The sequence below is a fragment of the Natator depressus genome, chromosome 3 (assembly GCF_965152275.1).
Source record: "Natator depressus isolate rNatDep1 chromosome 3, rNatDep2.hap1, whole genome shotgun sequence".
In the NCBI taxonomy this organism is placed as follows: Eukaryota; Metazoa; Chordata; order Testudines; family Cheloniidae; genus Natator; species Natator depressus.
The window spans coordinates 200284861-200311453 of NC_134236.1; the positions used below are offsets into that span (position 1 = coordinate 200284861).

At 41.9% G+C, this 26593-nt stretch overlaps 1 protein-coding gene across 11 annotated transcripts in view; it reads right to left on the reverse strand.

Moving 5' to 3' along the window:
* Nucleotides 1–21121, reverse strand: part of PLCB4 (phospholipase C beta 4) — a 326000-nt gene extending 304879 nt beyond the window's left edge. For 5 of the 11 annotated variants that reach the window (XM_074949673.1, XM_074949672.1, XM_074949675.1 and 2 more), the window contains exon 1: nt 20981–21119. The gene's annotated coding sequence lies outside the window, so the exon portion shown is untranslated. Of the gene's footprint in view, nt 1–20817; nt 20837–20980 lie in introns of those variants that run through there. The other 6 variants (XM_074949679.1, XM_074949674.1, XM_074949678.1 and 3 more) reach the window with 4 other exon arrangements.
* Nucleotides 21122–26593: the final 5472 nt, after the last annotated feature.

Sequence of the window (26593 nt, forward strand, 5' to 3'; positions counted from 1 at the left end):
AAAATACGGAGGGACAAATAAGTTGACCCTATATATCTTGCTACATACCAAGCTCTTCAAAGGTGGTCACTAACTATGTGTTCCTCATTTTCTAGGTGCCTGACTTGAGACCCTAGGGTCTGCGTTGCAGAAGTACTGCGCACCCACAGCTTATAACTGAACTCAATGGGAGCTGTGCTTTGAACACACATAGAGCTACAGATGCCTAAACACGCCATAAAATTGTGTCCTAAGCATCTCAGTGTAGGCACTCAGAATTAGTGAAAACTTCTGACCTTAATCTGTCTGTGCCCTCAGCTCCCCACCTGCAAAATGTGGAGTTGTGAAGTTAAATTAATTCATGTTTGTGAAGCACTCAGGTATCGGAGTACTACAAAAAAGCCCATGAGAAAATTCATGTTCTGTCTTTAGAGGAGGGTGTGAATAGTGTGTACTAAAGAAGGCACGAGGCAACACACTGAACAATTATTTATTTGAATTATTTACTATTATTTATTTGAAGACAGAGCACACACTGTGCCTCACTAAATATATTTCTCTCTCAATCTTACGCAACACATAGCATTGCATAGCTGAAGTATGAGGGTTCCCATGCCTAGATAGCCAGTAGCCCATCTATGGCTCTGGAAGCAAACAGCCAACCATCGCTAACTGGAAATCATGACCAGAGCCATTCAATTTAAGCCTCCTGACAGCAGCCTATCCATCTCAGAACCTCTGGAGCTTGAATTATGAAGGGAGGCTGACTTAGTGGGCCTTGCAAATGGATCCCATGGCACACTGCAAATCTAATCCCATGACTGCACAGTGCAGCACTGCGCACTGGGCCCAGGATTTGTGGAAAAGCATGTGGGATTCTTCCGGAAACAAAAGGCTGGACCCATAGCAGACAGGAAGGGGGGGGTTACACCCTGGTCACTTAAAGCTACAAAGGACCTAATCCAGTTGGCCTAGCATTCTTTCCAGAGTTTCTCTGGGATAATGTGAACAGACATGCTAAACAACATCTATGGCTGTAGGACATTAATGAGGGTTGCAGATATCGCATACCCATATATAACCCTAAAAATCAGCTCTGGCAATTTTTACACGGGCAAAAATAAAATAACCATCAGGTCATACTGCCAGTCCTTTCCCTACTCCTATACTTGGGTATATACATGGTCAATGTCCCCAAAACAGCCAAGACAATTTTCACCAGATTCACAGACTCTTCCTTTACAGTTTCTCTGTTAATGACCTTATGGACCCAAGATACGCTCACCATTCAGCTTCTTACCAACACTTATCCAAAGATGGACACCACCAGATTTTGCTTTCAGGGGAGCTTACTGCTTTAACAAAGCTGAGATCTTCACAGTTTTATATGCAGCTCTGGAGAAACTTCAGCTCCTTCCTGCAATGGAGGGTTACCAGGAACGTTGGTCTGTCATCTGAGACACATTCTACACACATATATCAATTACTTCCTCCCCTTCAAAGTCCTGCACGACTTGAGTCATTTGGAATATTTCAACTATTAACCCAGAGACTCAGCCATGTCCTCGTCCACACACAAAAGCAAAAGGCCCCAGCACAAACCAGACTTATTAGGGCACTGGGCTGGCTCCCACTGGTGGCATGAGCTCTGGTTGTCCTCCAAGAAGATAAGCAAATTGTAGCACCTGACCCAGAAACAGAAAGCCATACACACTTGCGTAACCCCAGACACTTCTTTGCCTCCTTGCCCTCACATCCGAAGAAGTCAAAAACAGAGGGGTACTTAATAGTAGACAAGTACACAATTTGGCCTGAACCACCTCTGTTACTAGTGATAATGGACCAGGGTTGCAGCTGTTTGATGATATCCCGTGTAGGTTCCAGTGTGGGGTGGTAGGTGACAGCTCGGGGTGTACAGTTGGAGGAGGTTTTATTTCTGTTTTGGAGCAGGTCAACCCATACTCAATGACAAAAATGTTTCCTGAATGCCCACTTCTGGCCTTCAAACAGCCCCCCAAACTCTCCAAGATCATCATCATAAGCTAGCTCCCCACAGATCGGGACACACTTGCTCAAAGTGGCTCCAGACCCTGCCAGAAAAACAGATGCAAAACCAGCAGACATTTCTCTGCTGCTACGATGATCACCACCTCCGACAATACACCCGCCAAGGGTCCTACACATGCCTATCACAACATGTGGTGTACTTTATCCAGGGCACTAAATGCCCCAACAGGAACTATGTGAATGAAACCAGACAATTGCTATGCTCTCGAATGAACTCACACAGGAAAATAATAAAAGACAAAAACACCCCATCACCTGTGGGTGAACACTTTTCACAAAGCCATCACTCTATATCTGACCTATCAGCCCTCATCCCCCAAGGAAACCTGAGAAACACTTTCAACAGACAAGCCTAGGAGCTTAAATTCATAAGTTAGCTAGACACTAAAAATCATGGACCGACAGACACACTGGATTTATGGCTTATTACAACAAATCTACAACAACCACTAACCCCCACCCCCTTTTTTTTTTATCCTGTGACCGCAGACGTGTTAACGGGCCACTCCACCTTAAACGGTCCCTTAGAATATGAGCTAACTACTTCTGCTAAACAATCTGTTCCACTTTATAGTTAGCTGTGACGCTCAGAGTACCTTTCCCAGACCTGAAGAAGAGCTCGGTGTAGCTCAAAACCTTGTTTCTCTCGCCAACAGAAGTTGGTCCAATAAAAGATATTCCCTCACCCTCCTTGTCTCTCTAATATCCTCAGACTAACACAGTTACAACAACACTGCAGACATTTTTGCTAAGTCACTTTTCAGGGTTGAACTGCACTTTACTCAATCATCCAGAGTGTTGCATTTTCATATGCAGACAACAAATTCAGTTTGTTTCACCATATTCCTTCTATGCAGAAATAAGGCAAACATTTTTAACAGGGAAGCTGAGTAACCACTGGAACAAACTGCCAAGGGAGATGGTAGATTCTCCATCTCTTGATGTCTTCAAATAGAGACTGGATGCCTTTCCCAAGAATATGCTTAATCCATTAAGTTAATGGACTCAACAGAGGTGTAACTGGGTGAAATGTAATTGCCTGTGATATACAGGAGGTCAGATTAGATAACCTAATAATCCCTTCTAGCCCTAAAATCTATGAATCTACACAACCTTGCAGCCCTGTATACAGGATCTGGATCAAGTAATATCACAGTCAGATATCTTCCCATTTAACTGAGTATCAGTCATATGACATAGTGTAGATAACAAATGACATAATGGTTGAACTTACTCTGCACGACAAGTCCTTGTTTTACATTTCCTTGTCCGGACTGTAGCTTTCTACCTCAGCAGCACCAGTTTAAGAGCGGCTACTCTAAACTGACATCAAAAAACTGAATTTTGTCTGTTTTTGCCCAAAGGAATACAGTGATGGAATCAATAGAAAACTCCACTTTCATAAACCATCTATGGCTGTACAAAGGACATATGTGCTCAGGCACACTGTGTGAAGTAAGCAAACTGCCTTACCAGTAAAAAAAAATTTTATAGCCTGTGGGTATTGCCATTTGAACAGCTTGGCACCGATCTTGCAATTAACATAACACATACAGAAAACGCACACACACCCACACACACCATGCTTGCTGCACATTTCTCAGAACAGGATCAGGGTGCATACAACCAATTTGAAAAACAAAAGCTACTCTGGATATCTATATAGAATGGGTTTTGGACTGGTTGCATGACACATCCAGATTAGTTCCACAGGAAAAAAGATTTTTAATGGCTCTCCAGATGGGCTGGAATTTTAGGATTATTCTTACTGAAAAGGAGACTGACTGCAATGACAGTGATTGCATCCTTTTTAATGACGTTTATAAGCAAAACATTACTGTCTAAGGGATTTTTAATATTTTTCTAAAATAAATGGATTCCTGTTATCACTCAAAATATAATAGTTTAAAGCAGGCAATAAATAAGATCCTCTTTTGTGTAAAAGAAACAAAACTGCAATACCACAAACTCTGATTCTAACACACTTTCAACATGTGTTGAAATACAGGCTAACGGTTTAGTTCTAAAATTTCCCAGAGACGTATATTCAGACAATTAACGTAAACAAAGGTAAAAATAATGAATAAGATAAAGGCTCTTTTGTCTTTAGGCATAACTACTATAGGAATGCACTATTCTCTCTACTTTTCCTTATATTCCAGCCATATGTCAAATTACTTTTCTTACACATTGTACTAAAGCTATACAGATAGGCACCAACTAGTACAAGAGTAGATAAAATATTCTATTTACATTTTCTAACGCCAAATTTAAAAAAAAAACAAACACATTGGTTATTTTTATAGAGTTTCTGTAGTAGTTCTTTAGAACAAAAATTATCCTAAGAAACGCAATTCAAAAATCTGTGAAATTAGTCACTGAAAAAAGAAAGTTAGGTAACAATCCAAGGCTTCATTTATGAGCACTACAAACAATCCCAGCTCATTTAAGTGCTAACACTTTAGTTCTGCTTTGGCCAATAAAATTCAATATTTTTATGAAAAACTACAACACAGCCAAGAGTGAAGTTAGGGTGACTCATAATGCATTTGAAGCAGACAGTCACTTAGGGACAAATCCAGACCCTAGTGCCCAGCCTGACTGGTCAGTTCAGGTGTTGGGGAGATGCGGACAGGCTAGGCACTAGGGTAAGGGATAGGATAGGAAGGGAAAGAATCCTCCCTCCAGAATTCATGGCCATTCTGCATAGGGCTACTTCAGCCTACTGGCCAGCCGTAGTCCAGTGCAGGGGTGGCCTGAAAAGGAGCCTGAGAAGGAGCCAGAATTTACCAATGTACATTGCCAAAAAGCCACAGTAATACATCAGCAGCCCCATATCAACTCCTCTACCCTGCTCCCAGTGCCTCCCACGCACCAGCAGCCCCACCAATCAGCGCCTCCTCCTCTCTCCGCGCACCTCCTGATCAGCTGTTTCGTGGCGTGCAGGAGGCTTGGGGGTGGGGAGGGGGGAGCGAGGGCATGGCAGGCTCAGGGGAGAGCGCAGGAAGGGGTGGAGCGGGGGCAGGGCCTGTGGCAGAGCCAGGGGTTGAACAGTGAGCATCCCCTGGCACATTGGAAAGTTGGCGCCTGTAGCTCCAGCCCCAGAGTTGGTGCCTTTACAAGGAGCCGCATCTTAACCTCTGAAGAGCCGCATGGGGCTCCGGAGCCACAGGTTGGCCACCCCTGGTCCAATGGAACCACACCAGGTCCACAGCACAAGGCTGCTCCACAGCGACTGAAGTGGGGAGCTGGATCCGGACTTTGCTGCAGGAAGTTTCAGGCACTAAAATAAAGTGCAGTAACTATAGAGTCTCCCAAGAAAACTCAGCATGTACAGGGTAATCTTTATCTTTATCACCACTCAGTAGTTCTGTTTGGGATGCTCCTGTATTCCAAAGACGGAATGTTCATCTCAGTTCATACTTTGAAATGTAGGCCAGCAGCAATTCTAACGTGGCATGTTCTGATCTAAACTTTCCATTACCCCTACCTTCTATATACTACTGACAGTGAAAGAGAAGGATTAAGCAGAATTATTTTTCCCTTTTAATGTTTAATGGGACTACTACATGACATCAATCATACAGGACACACAGCACTGTACAGAGTCACACTGAACAGAACACCATTATGGAACACCTGTGCCTTTCTGTACCCTAATATAATGGGCAGTACACATATGACCATATTAGGCATTTTCATACAAAGAACCTTTAATACTGGTGAACATTTTCAAAGGTAACAGACAAATTCATGCAGCTTTCACTTTTTTTAAAATTATCTTTGCTAATTCTAAAGCTACTTGAGCTTATCGGGCTTCCTCCCTTCTGGCCCCTCTTTCCCTCTTATCAGATCACACAGTGGTGAATTTATAATCATTTTCATGCCAGCAGAATATTACAGCACAGAATTATCACTTCACTGTAGGATCCTGGAGGAGCTGGTGAAAGGAAGTTTTATTGAAACAAATATTTTCAACAATGGCGAAGGGAACGCAGTAAAATTTAGTTTAATATATGTGTGCTGTTTCCATCCCAACCCCCCCACCCAACCACACCCCCGACAACGAAGGATTGATTTCATATGAGTCTGACTCTAAGTGACATTACTTTATAATGTCCATTGCCAGACGTAGCTGCCAGAAGTTTTTACTGAAATGGATTCGACACAAAGTTGAAATTAAATAACAATTGGATTAAACCAAACTAATTTTCTTTTCTTTCCATACACAGTTTAAGAGAACATGTCTTTTTTTAATCCAGAATGTATATCCAGTTCCAAGTAAACACATTTTGCTCTGGTCAGCAGTCTGACATGCAAAAAAGCAATTCTTACCATGAATAAACCATGCAAATGTATTCCAGAATAATTTTATCATATTACAATTGCTATTTCTGAGCCTGACAGTCATCAACCTGCTAAAAGTGCCATTACTGTGAACTAGCAATATGGATAGTTCAAGGTAAGTAATAAACAACATTCCTATATTATTGCTGGGTTAAATTCACAGAAAGAATCTTAAAGTATATTAAATATTTAACATGGTATTTTAATATTAAACTGTAAGCACAACACCTTTTTTAAAAAACTCTGAAGCTATTCTGTGTATGAAATCTTCAGGTCAGGTCTATCCGACCGGATTTTGTCACTGTCTGTTGATCCCTATAAATGAACAAAGCACGAGCCATCAGTTTAATTTCTTATTTGTTCAGCAAACAGAACTGGGTGTTACCCATCTGTGCAGCACATCCTCACTGTGCAAACACACTGGGCTTGATCCTAAAGACGTCATTCAAACAAAATTCTTTTTTAAGTTAGCCTGATCCAGTCAGTTTCCAGCCAACAGCTAGCCCTGTACCTAGGGATACATTTAAAGGGAGGCCACCAACTTACAAATAACATTTCTGGCTGAAAATTGTTCACATGTACTATGGAATCCAAAGGCCTGGCAGCTGGTCTGCTCTGACTGCTCCTTATTACGCTTCTGATTGTCTCACTGTTCCCTTTTGCTCCCTTTGTCCACCAGGAGTATGTACACTTGTTACCTTATCCTACCCTTAAGACTGTAAGATCTTTGAGGCAAGGAGTACCTATGCGTGTCCAGTGCCTGGCAAAATGGGGCTTTAATTCTTGACTGGGGCTTCTAGGCATTGTAACAATACAAATAAATAATAATGTTTTAAATAGCACAGAACCTTACTGTAGCTGAAAGGGCTTTGAGGGGAAATTTTTTCCCTAGTTTGTTTACTTTATCTAACTGCATTTTGTGCCCGTCAGTTGTTCTGTTTCCCCTGTGTAGTTATTTAATCAGTATCCAGCATTTTTGTGGGTCTTTAACACAACAGGGAAGAGAACAACCATTCCTAAAAAGTACAAAAATGTGACTATAAAGCAACCAAAATTGGCAGGGGGATTCAGTGGCAGGTTCAGTATTGGAGGGTATTTTAAGTCATTGTTCAAACAGACTTGATTTCGTACTGACATTGTCCGTTTAAGCATGTGCTGCTGATTCGAACTGTCTCATTCCTGTTGCCAAACACAGAATGAATGTGCTCCTGAGTTATGTTCCAACTTGAAAGTTTACAAAGGGAATCCTCAGAGCTAGAACTAACACTGAGTGAAGCACTTTTACATTTGTGCCAGAAGCCCAGGGTCACAAAACATTTGACGGCTCTATAAATGCAATATCCCAGACTATATTTCCAAAGCCCAAAGATAATGTAACTCTGCTATTACTGGACCATAAGTCAAATCAAAATTGGGTTGGTTTCCTAATGAAGGAAACCTGTAGGGGCCTTTAGTAGCATGTGAAATGTAAGTTCAACTAGTTTAGGCAATGCCTTGTCCCATAAATTATGCTGCACTCCTGATAGTTTGCCCAGATGTGATATTGTTCATATCACTGAGCTTGTACTATTTTAATTTGCATATCATAGTTAAGAAAAAATTGAACAGGATTCCTTTCACTTTGCTAACATACATGGTCATAAACTCCTGTAACCCATATGGTGCTGAAAAGGAAGTCCCAGATACCTGGAATTTCAAGACACCTAATTGTTCGGTTCATGCTGAGAGCTGCTTATCTTTAGAAGTTTCAGCTTGCTGATCAGAACAATACAAGTACTCTTCGCCTTTAACTTGCACAGAATATGTGGTATCTGTCCTAAGCTTCAAAGCAATGTATTTATTACCTCTATTGCAGTAGTACCTAAAGACAAACAGAAAAAAAAAAAAGAGCAAGGTCCCTGTTGTCTAGATGATGTGTAATAAACAACACAAAGATAGTACTTGCCCCAGAGATCTTACAGTTCAGAATATGGAATGAGAATCCTCAAGGCTGATTCCAACCTACGTAGCATTCCTAAATTCTGATGTTTACATTGTGCCTGTACTTTAGCAAATATTTGTAGAGCTGTGCTGCAAGTATGTGCATCCATTTCCTTGGTCACTTCACCTTTAAGAAGACTGCTGTGCATCACATCATATGTAGCACAAACAGCCTTCATTTCCACCACTGTCAAGACAGATGGATCGGACAAGCGTTGGGACGTTAATATAAAGAGACCAACTTTTTGGCTAGAACATGGCTTTTTTTGAAACGGCGTTTAACCTAAGCCAGCTATAGCCAAAGGTGCAAATCCCTATTTGGAACATAAAGGAATCAGCCAAGATGAGCAGCAATTTCTGCAATGTGCAGTAGATCTGAGAAAAGAAAATGCTACAATTGTTAAAACACTATTGAACAGGATATAAAACTGTTATTAAGCCGGGCTCCTAAACTGAAAGTGTCACAAATCATTACATTCTCTAAGCAAGATAGCTACTACCACAATCCGTATGATGAACTATAGTTACTTTGAGCTATATCTTGCCCTATAGATCTCTGAAATTTGAAGTTAAGGATTTTCAAGAAATGACATCAGCCTCGGTATTTAAAGTTAGGATTGATAAATCTAGTATCTTCTTCCCATCCTTAAAAAATAAAATGCTTCTCTCGATGCATAACCTATGCATCTGTGATAGCCATTCACATGATCTGGGATATCGTTTGGCTGAAAATGGTTGCTTTTAGCAAATACGCAGGTTACCTCTTTGCTACTGTCAGAAATGGGTGGATCTTGACCTAACTCAGTAAATATAAATTACATTTGACTTTAGCAGGAATAATGTAGGACACAGAGCCAATATGGAGCTGTCAAAAATACAGTACACCACTTTCAGCAAGACACAAGTTCTGAAGGCAAAATGAAGCATTTCCTCTGAACAGCCTAAAGACTTCTCTCATCAGGTCTCAAAGTAACAGCCGTGTTAGTCTGTATTCGCAAAAAGAAAAGGAGTACTTGTGGCACCTTAGAGACTAACCAATTTATGCATCCGATGAAGTGAGCTGTAGCTCACGAAAGCTTATGCTCAAATAAATTGGTTAGTCTCTAAGGTGCCACAAGCTCAGAAAGGTTTGCGTTGGTCAATTCTTGAGCGTGGAGCCCGCATAGGGAAACAAAAGTTGCTGATGATTTCTTCAATAGATGGTACTTTCCTTCTGAGCCATTCCTGAACCAATGCCCTGCTAGGGTGTTAGTGTCATTGTGTTGTTTGGAGGCACTGCCTTTCAGAGGAGATGCAAGAAAAACGTCCTCGCCTCTTGTCCTCATTAAATATCGCATGGCACTTTTTGCTAGAGTCAGGTTGGTTTTCCTTCCTCATCTCTGATTTTGAGGTAGGTAATTAAGTATCCTCTACTTTTTCTATTGAATACAGTTCCCTTTTTTCATTCTCTGACGTTCTTCTGCAGCGCTGCTGTGCATCATTAATCAGCTGCTAAGTTATCAGCAGCACTTATTATACAGATATAAAATAGTACATACATACAGTAGCCTCATTCACATGAGGCTGTCAAAGCAATTTACAGACAAGCATTAACCAAGCCTCACCGAAATCTGAAGAGGTAAGTGTCGTTATACTCATTTTACAGATGGGAAGCCTGAGGCACAGTGAGACTTAGTGATTTGTCCAAATTCACACAGGACCATACTGTGGCCTGGCTAGCAGAGCAACATAAACAGAGGTAGCAGCAACTAAGTAGAGATAGGCTCCACAGAGCCACCTCACCTTGGCACAAGCGAGCAAGAGGGGATGGAATGGGGCAGGAAATGGATGGAAACTTGGCTCTACCGCCAACATGCCAGGAGGCATTGCTTCACTGGCACATCGGGCAGCATACACTGCCCTGGGTATAAAGATGGGTGCAGCATACACTGCCCTGGGTATAAACATGCTCCCTCCCAGAGCAGCAGATGAACCAGATCACAATGTCCTTCCCCAGATACTCCACGTACCGTGCCATACTATGCAGCCCATTACCCCGGGCTGATTGTTATCTCACAATCTAGTCCAGAATGAGTTAGTAGAAGAGTCCGGAATAGAAAACAAGCCTGAAGTGCATAAAGTTAGAAATCCAAAAAACAAAAATAAAAACCCACAGAGGCAGCCAAAATTCATGTGCACATTTGAAAGCTTGGAGCTAAATGATGATGTTTGACAGAAGTGCCGATTCAGAAATCCACCCCCCAGCGTGATACCAATAAACATAAATCAAAGGGCAGAATCTCATAGAAGTTCCATTCTTCTTAGAGCAGGCATGCCACGGTGTAAAGCTGTTCATGTCAGGGCCAAATTATGCCCTCAGCATTGGGCTACATGCTAGAGCACCGGCTGAGGTTACGTGGGTATAACAGAATGTAGAATACGCTAATTGATATTGTTGATCATATAGAGCCAAATGTTACCATTAAAACAGTGCTTTATTCATGAAAAAGGTGCTACATATCAATTGGACTTTTAGGTTGCTCAGTTCAGCAAAATATGTTCTGCCTCCTGTACAACAAACTTGATTTAAGTCCTACAATATAAAAAAGCAGTGATGGGGCTGGGAGATTTGGTCCACCTTCCAGTTGCCTTTAAGGAATGATTCATTTAAATGATTTTTTAAATATTAATTGACAATTGATTTCCTTTCTTTAACATTTGTAATGCACTTCTTAAAAACCAAAGAATCAACTATTTTCACTCCACCTGCTTGACAGGTTTTCCAAACATCTGGGGGGGGGAAAAACACTAAGGTACATTAGCCACTGGTATTCCAGTTTTATGGATTACAAAAGTTACGCAGTTTTAGAATAGAAATTATCACCATGTAAACTCTTCCTTTTTTGGAATGAAAAATATGTTAAAACTTTTGTGAATCCTGGTATTATTATGCTTTGCCTAACACACACCAAAGGCCTACACCGGTTAGCAAAAACGGATCTCTCATATTCAGATAATTTTCGCCCCTTCCTACATTAAGAAATCGGTTCTATAGCTTTTCATCAGAAACTGTGTGAACCAATCCCTTTGTTGCCCCCAATTACCTGTTTAAAATATTTGAATTCCTCATGAAGGTTATTTATGATATTTAAATTGCTGCTAAGAGAAAGAAGTTATCTTTTTTAAACATCAAACTTTAATAAGAAAATGGAAATAGAAAATAACCCAAAAACTGAGGCTAAAGAAATGCCAAGGTAATTTTGCATGACTCAAAATCTTTATTACATTTTGTTCTATTAAAATGATTTTTGCAAAGAAAACAACCCCATTATGAAGAACAGAGTATTAATGAAAGTTTCTCTGCACGTTCATATAGAATATTCCCAAACTAAATTAAAATGGGAGTCAGCCAACATTTAAACCAGCAATATCATCCCCTGTGTACCTGTCATTGCTGCCTTTGAATATGAAAAACAAATTTTCCAGGTTTCCGTTGCCTGTCCCTACAATACATAGTACTAGAGTCACTGAAGATTAGTCACTAAAATGAATCATTTCAAACTATTAATTTAAAGCTACCAGAGTTCTCATGACTTTAGTAAACCAGACAAGCCCACCGATGATTTCCATTTACAAGACATCCCAAAAATGAGATAATTTTGAATTTTCATAATATTCAGTGCTTTATTATGGGTAGAAGTGGGCTGATAGGGAACAGAAATGAAAATGTAATGGGACTCTAAGATTTCGGGGAACCCCTGGCTATTCACGAGGAAAAGCACAACTAAAGCAAAAAAGCACAAAACAGTGTGCATCATTCCTGCCAGTAACAAGGTTTTACCTGTCATTAACTTAATCTAATTCATACAAAGTGAAAACTACTCACACACATTTTCTCAAAACATGTGTTTCAAAATAGAGCAAGAATTGCCATTTAAAAAATACACATGCTTACATGGCAAAGAGCCATTGCAAATATCAACTTTTATTTTGCTTTGTAGATTCCCACATTTATAAATGAAGCCCTGCTCTTACACAACCAACTGTTGTTGCCTGTAGGAGGAATGCTGGTAGGCACCTACCCACAGAAAAAACTGTCACGACAAAGCTCTGAAATCACCATTTACCAGAAAAAGCAGAATTAAAAAAAAAAATCGAATCAAGCTCTGAAATCACCACTTATCTCTGAAAGGCAGGGGAAAAAAATCCACGACTGAGTAAACCAACCTGGCGGAATGTCAGCATTGTCAGTTAACAACTCATATTCTGAAGCCGCAGGTCAGGGGAAGGCAAGGCATACGAAACGGAGAAGCATCAGTGAAATGGAAATCAGTTGTCTTAACGTGTACACTGCGATATAAAAAAAACCCTGGCACCAAGTCTCAGAGCCCAAGTCAGCTGACTTGGGCTCGGGCTACGGGTCTAAAAATTGCAGTGTAGACATTTGGGCTCGGGCTGGAGCTCGGACTCTCAGACCCTTCACTTCCCCATGCCGCAGCTCTTTTATCACCGTAGAGACTGAAGACCCTCAGCAGCAAGATATAGGACTTCCAAACCTATCTAGGCTCCAGAAAGTTACTTTTGGGGGCTTCAATTCCTTAGTACAGGCTTCTTCTGCCAAGAAACACGGCTTCTTCTAAATGAACTTACCGCTTATACAAGATGCCAGACTACCAGCAATGCAAACTTAGATCTTCTCCTTTAGCTGTATAGTGCATACAATATGGGCAGCAGAATGTAAGTTTCCCAAAGTTCAGAGGCAGGAGGAAATGGTAGCGGAGATACCTTTAGAGGCAAGAATGATCTGCAGGTCTCGGTCACTCTTTCTGTGCCACTGCTGAAAACAGTTTGATCTCATCTACACAAGCAGCTAAACTATTTGCAATCCCAGATCAGGAAGGTCAGGGACGGTCTCTTATTTGATGTAATGGAGCCAAAAGCTCTGGCAGCAGTAGAGAAATGTGGGGTGCTAACTCACAGCACATCTATACAACAACTTGTGCCCGTACACAGAAGTTCCCCCAGTGCGGCACCACCATTTGAATCAGACTGGTTTCAAAGTTAACCACCATGTGCTTCTCCTCTTTGCCAGTCTCCACCAGTGCAATGCCAGTGTGGATGCAGATAGCTTCCATAACAGTTCCAAATATGCAAATACTCCTCCCTTTGCCTGGCTAGATTATCAGCCCGCATTCCACTGCGGGGGTCTGCTCTTAGCCAGAAACCATTTACGCGTTCAGCAATCCTCGCACCAACCATGGCACTTAGTTGCATGCTGTTTGCACAGTAAATAACTTCTTCTACTCTTTGCAAATTAATCTGATTCTATCACCAGCATGTCTCAGAGGAAGCCATTTTACGAGCACATTGCCAGCTCGCCCAAGGCAGATGTGCAGGCTCTGACATCTGTATGGGGATAGAAGGGTTCCAGGACCAGCTGAATTCAGTCACATGCAAAACTCCAGTGTATGACCAGGTGGCAAAGAGACCAGCTGACAGTGGTGCAATGACAGGCAATATCCAGGGCCAAGAGAGAGTAAAGGGGGCTAGAATTCCTGTGTGTAAGGGCCCAGGACAACAGCAATCAGTCCAGCTCAGAAAATTTGCCCCTTTTAGGATGAACCGGAACAAACCCTCAAGACTCACCCCTCTTCCCTGCCTGAGGCACCATGCATTGCACTAGTGAGAGACAGGGAGGATGCGGCAGAGAAAACCAGTGGGATGAGGAGCCGGACTCAGAGATGCCAGACATATCGCCAGCTTCCCTGGATCTGCAGACAGAAGCTGAGCTCAGTTGGAGGTGGAGAAAGCAGGAGAGGAGTGACCCCTCTGTAGCAAGAACGCCGGGTTTTTATTGTAAAATGCATTGGCAGGGGCTGATTTTGCAGCTGTGGGAAGAGCTTCCTGGGTTCTAATAGCCACCAGCATGAGTGGGAAAGTGTCCACCTCTGCCCCAGCTCTTCCACCTTACCACCACAAAAAGCAACTGCCAAGGCTCCTCACTAGCCTGCCCTCTTTGGATCCCTATTATTCTTCAGCATCACATTCCCCTCCCCACCAAAAAAGTACCCACAATTTTCAACTTCAGGGCGGAAGCGCACCAGTCAACAGGGCTGACCACACCATATGGACAGGCTCAAAATGGCAGACATGCTTGGGGGGTGGACAGGGGCAAAGGTTTCCAAGGGTTACACAGCACCTGCAACGTACACACATATGGGAGATCTTTCCTGCAAGAAATTACATACTGAGCACTAAGGCCAAAGTATTTACATTAGCTTGCATCTATCAGCTCATATGCCAAGCTGCAGCACCTAATTTGCAGGCTGCTCTGATATACCTGCTATCAAATTTCATCCTTTCTGTCCTGTCATTTAATGCATGAAAAACATTCCTAGGCATACTTTCCTAGCCAAGTGATGCACAAGTAACACAGGTCATGAAATAGGCTGAAATAATTACACTGACTGTTTCTTGCTGCTCTCAGACAGTTCTCTACATCCATCAGAGAGGCCAATTAATCTTAGCCCTCAGCACCAATCCTCTAGAGTTCTATCTGAAATAAAAGCTCCCATCCAGCAGTCCTCCTACTGCCTTGCAATCAACTTTTGGGGCAACATACATTTCCCTCCACCATCAGAGAGGATCACACAGCCTCTCCTTTCATGGATCTGATCCCCCGCTATCCTTTGTGCAAAAACAGCCCTACTGCAAGTTTCTGTCTTTTCCCCCCACGCTCTCAAAAAAGCTTTTCTTTCCTGGATGGGACCCTCCACAGAGGTGTTTTTAAGGGTCCCGTTTTAGTGATTACCTCATGGTTCCTCTTCCTTCCTCCCATTATGGCATTAATTTTTACATGTATTGTGAGAAAACTGTAATACGTCGTCACCATCTCTGGTCTAAGAGAAAAAATGACTCGCAAGACGGCACTGGAATTCTAAACTGGAACAAAAATTGTTACTTTTATTGTACTTCATGTATTTCAAGGGATGGACAGGCTATTGCTATGGTTAGAAACGCTTTCATTTCTTGTTTTTCACTTTGGTGGCCACTGCAGCATACAGATGTCCTAAAGTAGACATGGGGGCAGGTGTATGGGATCCAGAGCATGGAAAATCTTACTGAGCTAAGCAAAAGAAGAGGAAGGAAGACCTGTCCCTGGACATATATTCAGAGTCACTCTTCATATCTCTGCACATGTGCAAATTCAAGATGGAAAAGAAGAGGTTTGAGAGACAGAGCATATTCAAGCAGGCAAAAGGTAATCACACAGGACTATCTCTAGAAAGAGAAATAGGAATGGAAAACCAACAAGGAGCTTTTTAGTGAATGCCTAAGGGAAAATGCCACCCGGATTCTCTTCATTCATCCCAGTCTCTCCTGCCCAGAATTCCTTCATTGGACTGCCCCTTATTCTCCTTCTTCACAATCATTCCAGTGTTTACACGACTGTGGAAAAGAGAACTGGAACACAAATGAGAGGCTTTATATATGTAAAGCAATCCCCTGCTTAACCAATGATTTGTATACATTTTGGTGAGGAAATACTTGGAGGAAGGAACTGATGCGGAATGAGTATTTAAGAGCAGACTGTTTGATATTCAAATTGTGCATAGGCTTCCTTTTCCAGAAATGTATTTATTAAACACACATACACAAAAGAGAGGTCAGGCTGACAGCAGTGCTTATGCAAGTTAATGACAAATACAAAGCAGTTGGTCCAGCAAAAGATACTACTTCACCCACCTTGTCTCGCTAATACATACACTAAAAAGAGAGAGCGCGCGCGCATGGGTGTGTGCATATAAATATATTTTGATATACACATGCATGTGTGTATACTCAGACACATACATATGCATAAAAATAACAAGAGTATAATCCCACCACCAAATGGTCAGAAAAAAATATTTCTTATCAGCTGCTGGTCTATCAATACACCAACTAACAGGGAACTATGCACGGTACTCAGCTTCTACAAGGGTCATCAGTCTGCACAGGGAGCAGATTTCCTTCCCATGGTCTGGTGCTGCAAACACTGAGCATTAGCTCAGCTCAGAGGTATTAAAAAGATCCCAGTCCCAAACACAGACCCAAACACTACCCTCATATACTGCACAAAAAGGCTTCTTCAGCGGTTGGAGCTGGGCGCAGGACTATTGCAGCAAAAATTCCATCAGGCACTGATTTCAGTCTTGGGCTCTCTACGAGAAGACCGAAGGGCAGATCACCCTCCATTTTGCCTCAGGTGCCTAGCAACTGTTTTTCTAAAGCTCCAGAAGACACTGTTCTTGCTGGGCAAAGAGTGAGACCTGGCCTCCATTTTGAGAAAACACAAAAAAGAAATGGCACCAAACTATCCTAGTTTAGGGTTTGGTACTGCCACTCACCCCTCTAGTAGCGCTACACCTTCCATATAAAATAGATTAGGAAGTATTACACCCACTTTTGCCAATGGGTGTCATGGAATCTTTTGTGTGTCTCCCTTTTTGGGTTATTAAAAAACACCGTGCTTTGCGTAAGGTCTCTTTTTTTGGAAGGGGTAAGAGGAAAGGGGAGCAGTTGATGCTGTGTATGCTGTTCTGGTTATGGAGTCAAAGATTTATCAGAAAGAAAGGCGTCCCAGCATTTCCCAAAGAAAGTCAAATTCTGGATTCCTCTCATCTCCTCAAAGTTCTCTGATAGACAGATGCCCTCAACTGAAATTATTTCATCCCCATTCTCATGCACGCGTCACTCTGGGCTTTGCAATCAGCATTGGTCCCAAAGGAACACAGCTGTCTCTGTGGCTTGTCGATGGTGATGGGGTCTCTGACATAGCTGGGACACGATCCATCAGTTGTTCTAAGATTAGGATCAAAGACCTAGAATGGCAGTGGATAAAGGACTGGAAGCCAGTGCAGGGACAGAAGCACTGGCTTGATGTGCTCACGGCAGCATAAGCCATGAAGAAGACAGACAGCCACATCTTGTGCCGGCTGAAACCTGTGCTTATCCACAAGGAAGGGGTGGTGTTTCCTAGCAAGCTGGACGTGAAGGTGACACTTTTGGTTTTTGATGCTACCTGCTCATCCAAGTTCAGTAATGAGTCAAAGAAGACCCAAGACTTTCCACCACTTTGAATGACGGCTGGAAGCCTTCAAAAGAAAGAAAGGGTCAGAGGACTGGCTAGCTCTTCTTAGGGTTACCCCCCGCCAACCAGCATGATTCAGATCTTGCCTAGATTGAATTTGAGCCAGCTGCTCTTCGTCCAGGAGCTGATCTTTTGTAAGTATTGTGACATCTTATTAGTGCCAGTGGTTGCAATAGTGGAGAAAGAGATATGCAGCCAGCTGTCCTCAACAGACAGTTGGCAGCAGAGCCCATAACCTCTCACTCTCGCTCCAAGTGGTCACAGTGGTACAATCCACCCTTTAATCTGAGGGTGGAATTGAGCCTTTACTATTGATTAGCCCAATCAGAAATGTTGTTTTGTGCAATTTTTGATAATGGTTACTACTGACAATCAACCAGTTTGAAGCATCCTGTAATTGGATGAATTAGGAACTTTGATTTCCACCACATTTTCCAACAATTCCCAGAATACTGTAGGACAGATGCTTAAAAATATGGAGGAAGCCAAAGTCTTCCTAAAACAAATGAGGTATTGTTTCTCTTAGACAGACACTCATTCGTAAAATGGTTGGCTTCATCTTTAGCACAGCATCCACTTCAGTTTCAACAACAAAACATTTAAACTAAAATTATCAGAATTAGTTATTCTGCAAATGACGACCAAGAATGGAATATAATTCATACGGTAAAACCACAACTGAAAATGAATCATAAAGCTACAAGACTACAAAAAACGTCAAGCTAACGTAAAGAAAATATTGAAACAAAGTGAATAATCATGAGAATAATGGAAATTATACCGACAAGAGTTTGAAATATAGGGTATTTAAATCTGATTTTAAAATAAAGTCATCACTTCCTACAAAAGCAGTACCAAATATTTAAGGTACATTAAACCAGAAACTGTTCTAATATTTTTGTTATGAGTAAGTACAATGCAAATGGATTTGACAGACTCATAGTAGAGCTCTAAGTGCACGACATTACTGGAACAAATGGCCAAAGTCAGCAACAGAAGTCAGCAGTGTACATCAGGTCAAAAGAACTGGTCATTTATTTAAAAAAGATGGAAGCAGAAGGGTACAGCTAGCGACTGGATTTTGGGTGGTATATAACAATGAGATACACAGCAAATAGGTTTGTCTTTCCTGCATTTGTAAGGGAAGCCGATATGGAATTTCTCTCTTTACCCTTTCTTCTGTCTTTATCTCTTTTCCCTCTAGGTGCTTTCCTCTCTGTTCACAAAAAAAAAAAAAAGAGCAAAATATAGCTTACAGAATACATTATGCATTTTATTTTTAAATTCACTGCATAAAAAATTCTGTTTTAGAACAAAGCTCTTGTGTGTGGGCGTACACGTATAAAATAAAAGGCATTGTTACTCCACCAGATATGAATCCATACCCAGTGATCAAATCAGACCTTAAAATTCCGTTTTGACAGCTACTTGAAGAGTTATATTTTCACCAGAGGTTTGACTTTTAGATGAATACTAGGTGTTTAGTCATCAAAAGAAGACTCAAACCTGATATTTGCAGGCAGAGTGAAATTAGCAGTTGTGAAAAAGTTTCCATGTCTGAAATGCATACTATTTTATATTCCCTGATCATTTTGTTCCTTCCTAGAATTAGATGGCCATACCTAAAATCTCACTGTAGATGGCAATTAATCTTACCCGTGACATACTATTTTGGAATTTATTTTAATTACATTATTAAATTATCACTAATAGAAAGGTATGAGTCTGTTTCCAATTAATATTTATAAACTGCCTCTGTATGATACAAAAATGCGCAGTCCTATGTAATAGCAACCCTTCTGTTGTATAAGGGCCTAGGTAGGTACCTGTGACCTGGAAGAAAACTGTAAATACAATAAATGTTATACTTTTAGAAGTTAATTTACAGAAAACCTCTTCAAATAAATAATATTCCTCGTCTCGGGAAAACACTTAATACACTACTCAAATAAGCTTTACATAATATGATTTTCTATGCGTAATGACACCATTCATTCTATTCTTTTGTATAATTAGGGTCTGTTTTATTTTTCTGTATAATTCACAATAACTCAGATTATTCATCATAAAGTCCTATAATTTTACACTTTCAAAGGGAAGTTCAGAGAGTAGTAAGCAACATTATACTATTAAGCAAACATACTGCACACATTATTTACAAAAACAAAGGAAAGTCATCCACACTGTAAATCATTTAGCATATCCTCTGCTGATTGTTTTAAACTTGTACCCCCCACCCACCCCCACCACACACATCTCTGCATGCAGCATAAACCTACCTCTGAGAGAAAGATTTTTTTTTCCAGGTATTTTCCAGAATTACTCTCTTTGGAAAAATATTACTTGAGATATCCATTAGTCTCTCCTGTTCTTACTGTATACCAGCATAGCATCATTTTTAGAAGAACCATATTTGCATTTTATTTTCAGAGATAAAATGATGACTAAGGTTGGATAACAATAATTGACAAGGATAAACAGGATTAAGTAACAGGTGTCTGACTGTACATAATTCAAAAGTCAAATACATACAGTATTGCTGGCAAAACGGCAACCGTAGTCAACATCTTGGTTTAAAAGTTATATTATAAAAATATTATGTTGATACATTTATGTAAATTAGACTTGACATGTTTTACACACACAGAGCTAATGCATGCATACACACATATATTCACACAGGTATTCTATTTAATAATAGTCCTGCTCTCTCTCTCTCTCTCTGTATTAAAGAACATTAAAAAAAACCCTTCAGAGGTAGGATCCCATTGTTCAAAACAAAGTTACTCTCAGCTAAAAGAGACACATTGGTCACACACCACACTGCATTGACACAATCCGGATACCCCTGAAAAAACTACAGTGATCGGCTCAGCTGGCAATAAGGATGAGGAGGAGAAGAATTTAATTTAGAACAAAAATCTGGTCTTGTGTGCAGCAAGTGGAAGGATCGGTTCGAGCTGCGAGTTTGGGCTTGCAAAGATGCACTAATCCTGCCTACTTTGCACGGCCAGCCAGAACCCCAAGGTTATGGCCCGTGGGAAAGGACCAGAACTCATGTCAGGATCACTGAAGCAAGGGCTTTCTCCACCGCAACAAGCCTGGAAGAGCAAAATAGAAATAAACACTCGTGCCCCCCCGCCCCTTCTCCAATCACACGCATTCACTCGGAGCCTAGACACAGCGGTGGAGGGGCACCTTGCGAGGCGGGGACAAGGCGAACGCTCCCGTCGCTGCGACGGGCCGCCGCATCGGTGCACAGGGGGGGGGCAGGCACCCCACGCATCCCCCCGTACCGCGGGGCAAAGCGCCGGGAGCCGACTTCCCCCTACCTGTCCCCTTGGCTTCCCGCTGCCGCTCCGGAGCTCCCGGGCTGCTCACCAGGAAACGCATCTACCGCTTGCGCCGCATCCTCCGCCCCCCACGCCGCCTTTGCCCGTGCACGGAGCTCCCCGAGCAAGCCCCACTCCCCGCAGAAACCCCCCATCGCCTTACATCAGCTGCAGCCGGGAGGGTTCCGGAGGAGGAGGGCAGCAGCCCCGGCCAGCCCGCCCCCTGTGCACAGGATGTGCTGGGGCTGAGCCGAGAAGGGGGCGGGCGGGTGGCTTCCGCGCCCCGTGGCTCCTTATTTTGCACCCCCCCCCCGCTGCTCCAGGCAGGCGCGAGACACCAGGTCCCGGGAGCGGGCGCGCGCGAGGCTGGAGCGCGGCACTGGCCTGGCGGCGGCGGCGGCGGCTCGTCCCTCCCCGGGGGCTGGGGCCTCCCGGCCCCGCGCCGCGTGCACACGGCCGGCGGGCCCGGGTCAGTCCCCGCAGAGCGCTCCGCCGAGCCGGGCTCTCTCCTGGGAGGACACAGACCTGGCCTGGCCGAGCCGGCGCATGACGAGCGCAGGGGCAGCGGGAGCCCCGGGAGGCGTGTGTGTGTGTGTGTGTGTGTGCGCGCGCGTGGGCGAAGCGTGGGAGCCGGGACGTGCGAGCAGGTGTGCCCGGGCTGCATGGCGACGACGCGCGGGAGCCGGTTACTCTCAGGCGGCTGGAGCGCCCCTCACGGCATGTGCCCGCGTGAGGGCATGAGCCCAGTGGCGTGTGGCCTGTAGGTGTGTGTGCATGTGGACAGCCAGGATCCGTGCATGTGTACAACACCGTGTGTTGACCGAGCATTCATGCGTGGTTACACGTGAACAGGACATGAGTGTGTGTGGCTATTTTCCTGGGCGAGAGAGGCTTGGAAGGATTAGATTTGTATCTGTAAACACTGGATTTCCCTGTATGTACTCACGCTGATGAAAAATATTTGCATTGATCATCCAAATGTACTGAGCAGCAAAGTAAGGAAAGGTGGCTTGAGGCATTATGCCAGTTTGATTAAAGGATATTTGCTTTGTGTATTTTGACATGGGACGCTGACAGCTTTAAGCTGTAGGTTTTTTTTAATCTCAGCATTGTAATTAAATAATTGTGGTGTGATGGCTTATCGTCTGAAAACCCTCCCCATAATTTCCCACAACTGAACATTTAAATGGATAAATAAAAAATGCTTAAAATATATTTTGTAATTGTGAATATTAAAGTTATTAAACATTGAAAAAATAACTATAAACATTGATATGTCAAAATTATAAAATAACAACAATCGAATGGTATCAGGTCTTTTTATTTTGATAAATGGCTGTGCATATGTAAATATGATGTGTGTATCCATGTGCACGTGTAAACTATAGAGGTGGTTTTGTCTGGTATGTATGAGAGAGGACTTTGACTCAGTAGTTTGCTAGTTTCAGGTGTTTGAGGTTACACGTCTTTTATTTTGTCTGCCACCCAAATAAATGTAAACTCTATAATCATAGCCCATTGATTTTTGCCTTTTAGGTAGACTGTTGTTACATAATGGATCTTTGAATTCAGCATACAGTATTTGAGTTCAGACAGTGCTGTTAAAAGATATAATAGTTTCTATTTAAAAAAAAGTACAGCTACAAAGGAAAAAGAAGCATTTGATTCACTGTTTGCTTTCAATTTGGCAGGATCCAGAAGAACCCAAATAGCTTTCCCAACCCACTGTATATTACCACCTATACTACAGAAAATGGTATTTATTAATGCCTGAATTCAAATTGAGAATGAGGAAGAGATTTGAGATGACATTTTCATAACATTCACAAGCTCTGCTATAAAGACTAAAAGCTTAATCACTCTGTTCTGACACTGTCGTAAAGTGTGCCATGAAGTCTGTGATACGGCCCAACTTTGATTTTTTTTTTTTTTTTTTATTGTGTGCTAAGTTACAATACTATTTTCAATGAACTGCAGCACAGTTTGCTCTTCCACTCTTGGGCCTGTCCTAAGCACAGTCTGTCAATAGTGTGGAATTCTTTCTGTATCTTATTTAGCTACCTGTAGTATTTATAGTGATATTATCTGACTGCAAACTACAGTGATTAAGATTTGCATAGAGTTGCCCATATTGGTCTCCACAATATATCCTTTGGGTCCACAAAAAGGCAACCCACCATATCCCATAGCATTTATGTCACAAAGTATTGTGGGATTGGTTGCACAGTGAAAAAAGGGGAGATGAGGATTGTTGGCACTGTGGGCAACAGATAGAAAGGAATGGTGAAGAGTGGTGGATTTAAGGCTGGCGAGGCAGTGAATGATGCAGATTGAGGAGCTGATTAGGGGACTTGTGAAAGGCTGGTGCTGGGTTTGAGCTGATGCTGGTTACTGGGAGTGTCTTTCTACTCTCCTGAGCAGCCCTTAGCTCAGGGCAATGCTGCTTCCAGAGGCTAAAAGGAGCCAATACCACTGCCTCTACAATCTCTACTTCATCTCTACTGCTGAGCAATATTTGGGGGGCTGAGGAGGGAAGTGTTGACCTGAATTTATGTGCTAGTTTATTATGGCTCACCACTGATCTGATCAGAAGATATTTAGATTCTTGTCCCAATTCCGGCTACAGGGTTAGAGAACTCTCGGGTTGTGTGGCAAGGACCCTTACACTGAGGACAATACCAAATTGATAAGATAGTTATTAATATAAATGAAAGAACAATAAATGCTATTAAACACAGAGTCACAGAGAAGTAATACAATTCTATGACCACTGATGGTAACATCTCTATTCTAAAAGATTACTTAAACTAGCATACTCACACCCTTCCCTAAAGACCTGGTAGTAGAAGACAGAGGACCAGCCTCGCCTCTGGCATGCCCAAGGAATTGATGGTTCAGGCTTTCCAAATTGGTAGGGATTCAGTTCGAGTGTTGAGTAGCTAGACTGTATTGCAAAGCTGGGCTGATAGCTTGATAGAAGATAGGAAAAAGCAACCTCCTTGCATGGTTGTTTGCCCTTTTATAGGGTCCAGACACTGCCTTAATCCAGGCCCAACCTACCATGCCCAAATCTTATTTCCTCACCGAAATAAATCTTCGTCTACACTTACTCTATAGGTTAACATATTATGACATATATTTATACGTATTAATATCGATTATCTCATCCCCAAAACCGTTACCCTTGGCCTTACTTAAGACTTCCATGTTCTGCGGTGTACCCTGCGGTTACCAGTGTGTTCCAGACCTATGATAAAACATATTCAGTTCTTTGTTCGGTTCCCCTATTCAGTTCCCCAAAGTCAAGAGAGGTAACCAGTAGGTCATTTATCTGTGCCAAAGGTTACAAACACACTGAATTGCTCTAGCTAATCCTACAGGATACAGGCCTGTAGGTTACTTGCATTACAGCCAACCATTATGAATAACCATGAATAACTATTATGAATAGCATATACTAGAATTCAACATAAACAAAACTCAAGAAAAGAAGATGACTCGATAATACTGGGATAGGATAGCAAAATAATATGAATCAAACCAATGAAGAAAACACAATATAGCAAGCTAGCAAACTAGCCTTATGGGCTACAGAAAAAAGAACTTGAATGTGATTGAGTTGGGGGGGGGCAGGAAGTATTGGACCAGGGGAAGCAGCAGGAACAAGAAAAAAGAAGAAAATTGTACCTTCTCTATCCTCCTTGTCTCCCATCAGGTCTTAGGAACTAGTGGGTGCTCCCTTTTCTTTCTGCAGTTAGGTACTCTCCACTGGATGCTCCCTTGTGACCCACTTCTTGGTTGTAGCCTCTGTTGAGAAACACTGTCTAAAAGAATGCAGTTAGCTGTGTTGTGAACTGAGACCATTAGCCAGGCCCTGATTCATCAAGTTCCTTAAGGATTAAGACCATATCTTGAGCTGGCACCGAAAGAAAACTGGATACAAAGCACAAGTGTGATGTTTTCTTTAGAGGTTTTCTCGGTCTCAAAACCAGGCAGCTGCATACTGGAATTTCGCTGTTGCCTTCCTCTTCAGTCTCCTTGAATGTCTTATTTCTTTTTAAACTACTACATTAAACTATTACTTAAAGCTTTAACAGTGCAACAAATTTTAATAACCTTGTAGCCGTTTCCCTACAAATACCAGAGCAGATCCTGCATGAAGCAAAAAATAAAGCAAAACACACTCACCAGTAAGAATTATGTACATTATATATAAGATGATGTGTGAGCTACAAGATTATGTGTTATTTGGGATGAGTGCATTACAGAAGTAGCAATAAAACTCGTCTTCTACACCACTTAGCGTGTACTTTTTCATGCCAGAAACTTAGCACAGAAACTATTCTGCTTGTTTGTTTAAAGAGTCAAATATTTTATTGGTACTGATTTTTACATACCACCACCTCTAAAGCAAGACTACTTTGGTACCATGGATCTAAACAGGACAGGCCCCAAAGAGAGAAGGAAATTATATGCAATAAATTTAGAAAATTGCAAAAATAATTTAAAATAGCTTTTCTGTAAATCAGAATGTCACAGTGTTAAGGTCCGGTATTTCATTAATTGCTGCCTAGAAATTAATGCATTATATGTCTCTTCCACTATATTTTCCACAAATATATTTATATATTGTATTATGATAGTGTCCACAGACCTCAGTCAGGAAAGAGACCCCATTGTCTCAGGTGTTGTACAGACACGTAGTAACAAACAGTACCACCTTGAAGAGCTTAGTCTACTTTAAGATGATGTAACAGGTAGGTGTCACAATCAGAGAGAATAAGGGAGAGGATGGGAGTGACAGTGATGGTAACACATGGTTACACAGAGTAGGTGTGTACATAATTAGACACCCTCAAGTCAAAAAATTAATAATAAGATGTAAATAAATACGTTAAGCAGGTATCAGTATTTACTAATTGTTACCTACTTCTTTTGGTGGAAACTTCCCACAGACATGATGATAAAAGAGTCTAGAGAAGGAAATTAAAGGCAAACATGGTAGTGTCTTTATGACCAGTTCAAGGAAGGTGTCATTTATATTTCTTAACTAATGTCCTCCTTAGGGCTCAGCAGTTTGGAGCTAGAAATGGAGGACAAACAAAAAACAAAACACACACACACAATTTAGTAGACTTACTAGGCATGAGACAAGAGGCCCAGTTTGGTGCTCTAATCACTAGGCTACACTGTTGCCCCAGAGAGTGCTAGCTACTTTATAGACATGAGAATTGAGGGTCCAGGCTTCCCAAGTTGGTAGGGATTCGGTTCGAGTGTTGCGTAGATAGACTGTGTATGCTAGTTCACCATGGGCAGGATGCAGCACCTCTCTGTATCAGTTTCCCCGTTTGTAAAATGGATATATTAATGCTTTTTACCAGCAGGAGAGTGGGGTGGGAGGAGGTATTTTTTCATGCTTTGTGTGTATATAATAAGATCTTCTACACTTTCCACAGTATGCATCCGATGAAGTGAGCTGTAGCTCACGAAAGCTTATGCTCAAATAAATTGGTTAGTCTCTAAGGTGCCACAAGTACTCCTTTTCTTTTTGCGAATACAGACTAACACGGCTGTTACTCTGAAACCTGTCATTAATACTTTTCTAACTCAGAGGTGATTGCGAGGATTAGTTAAAGTGGGAAGTGTTACATGAATGCTAAACACTATGACTTAAAAGAGGGAGGACTCAGGAAAATATAAGTGAAACTGACATAAATTTAGGGCTAAAAGATCCTGCATTTTAGATGTTTAAATTACTCCTACATCTACAGCATTT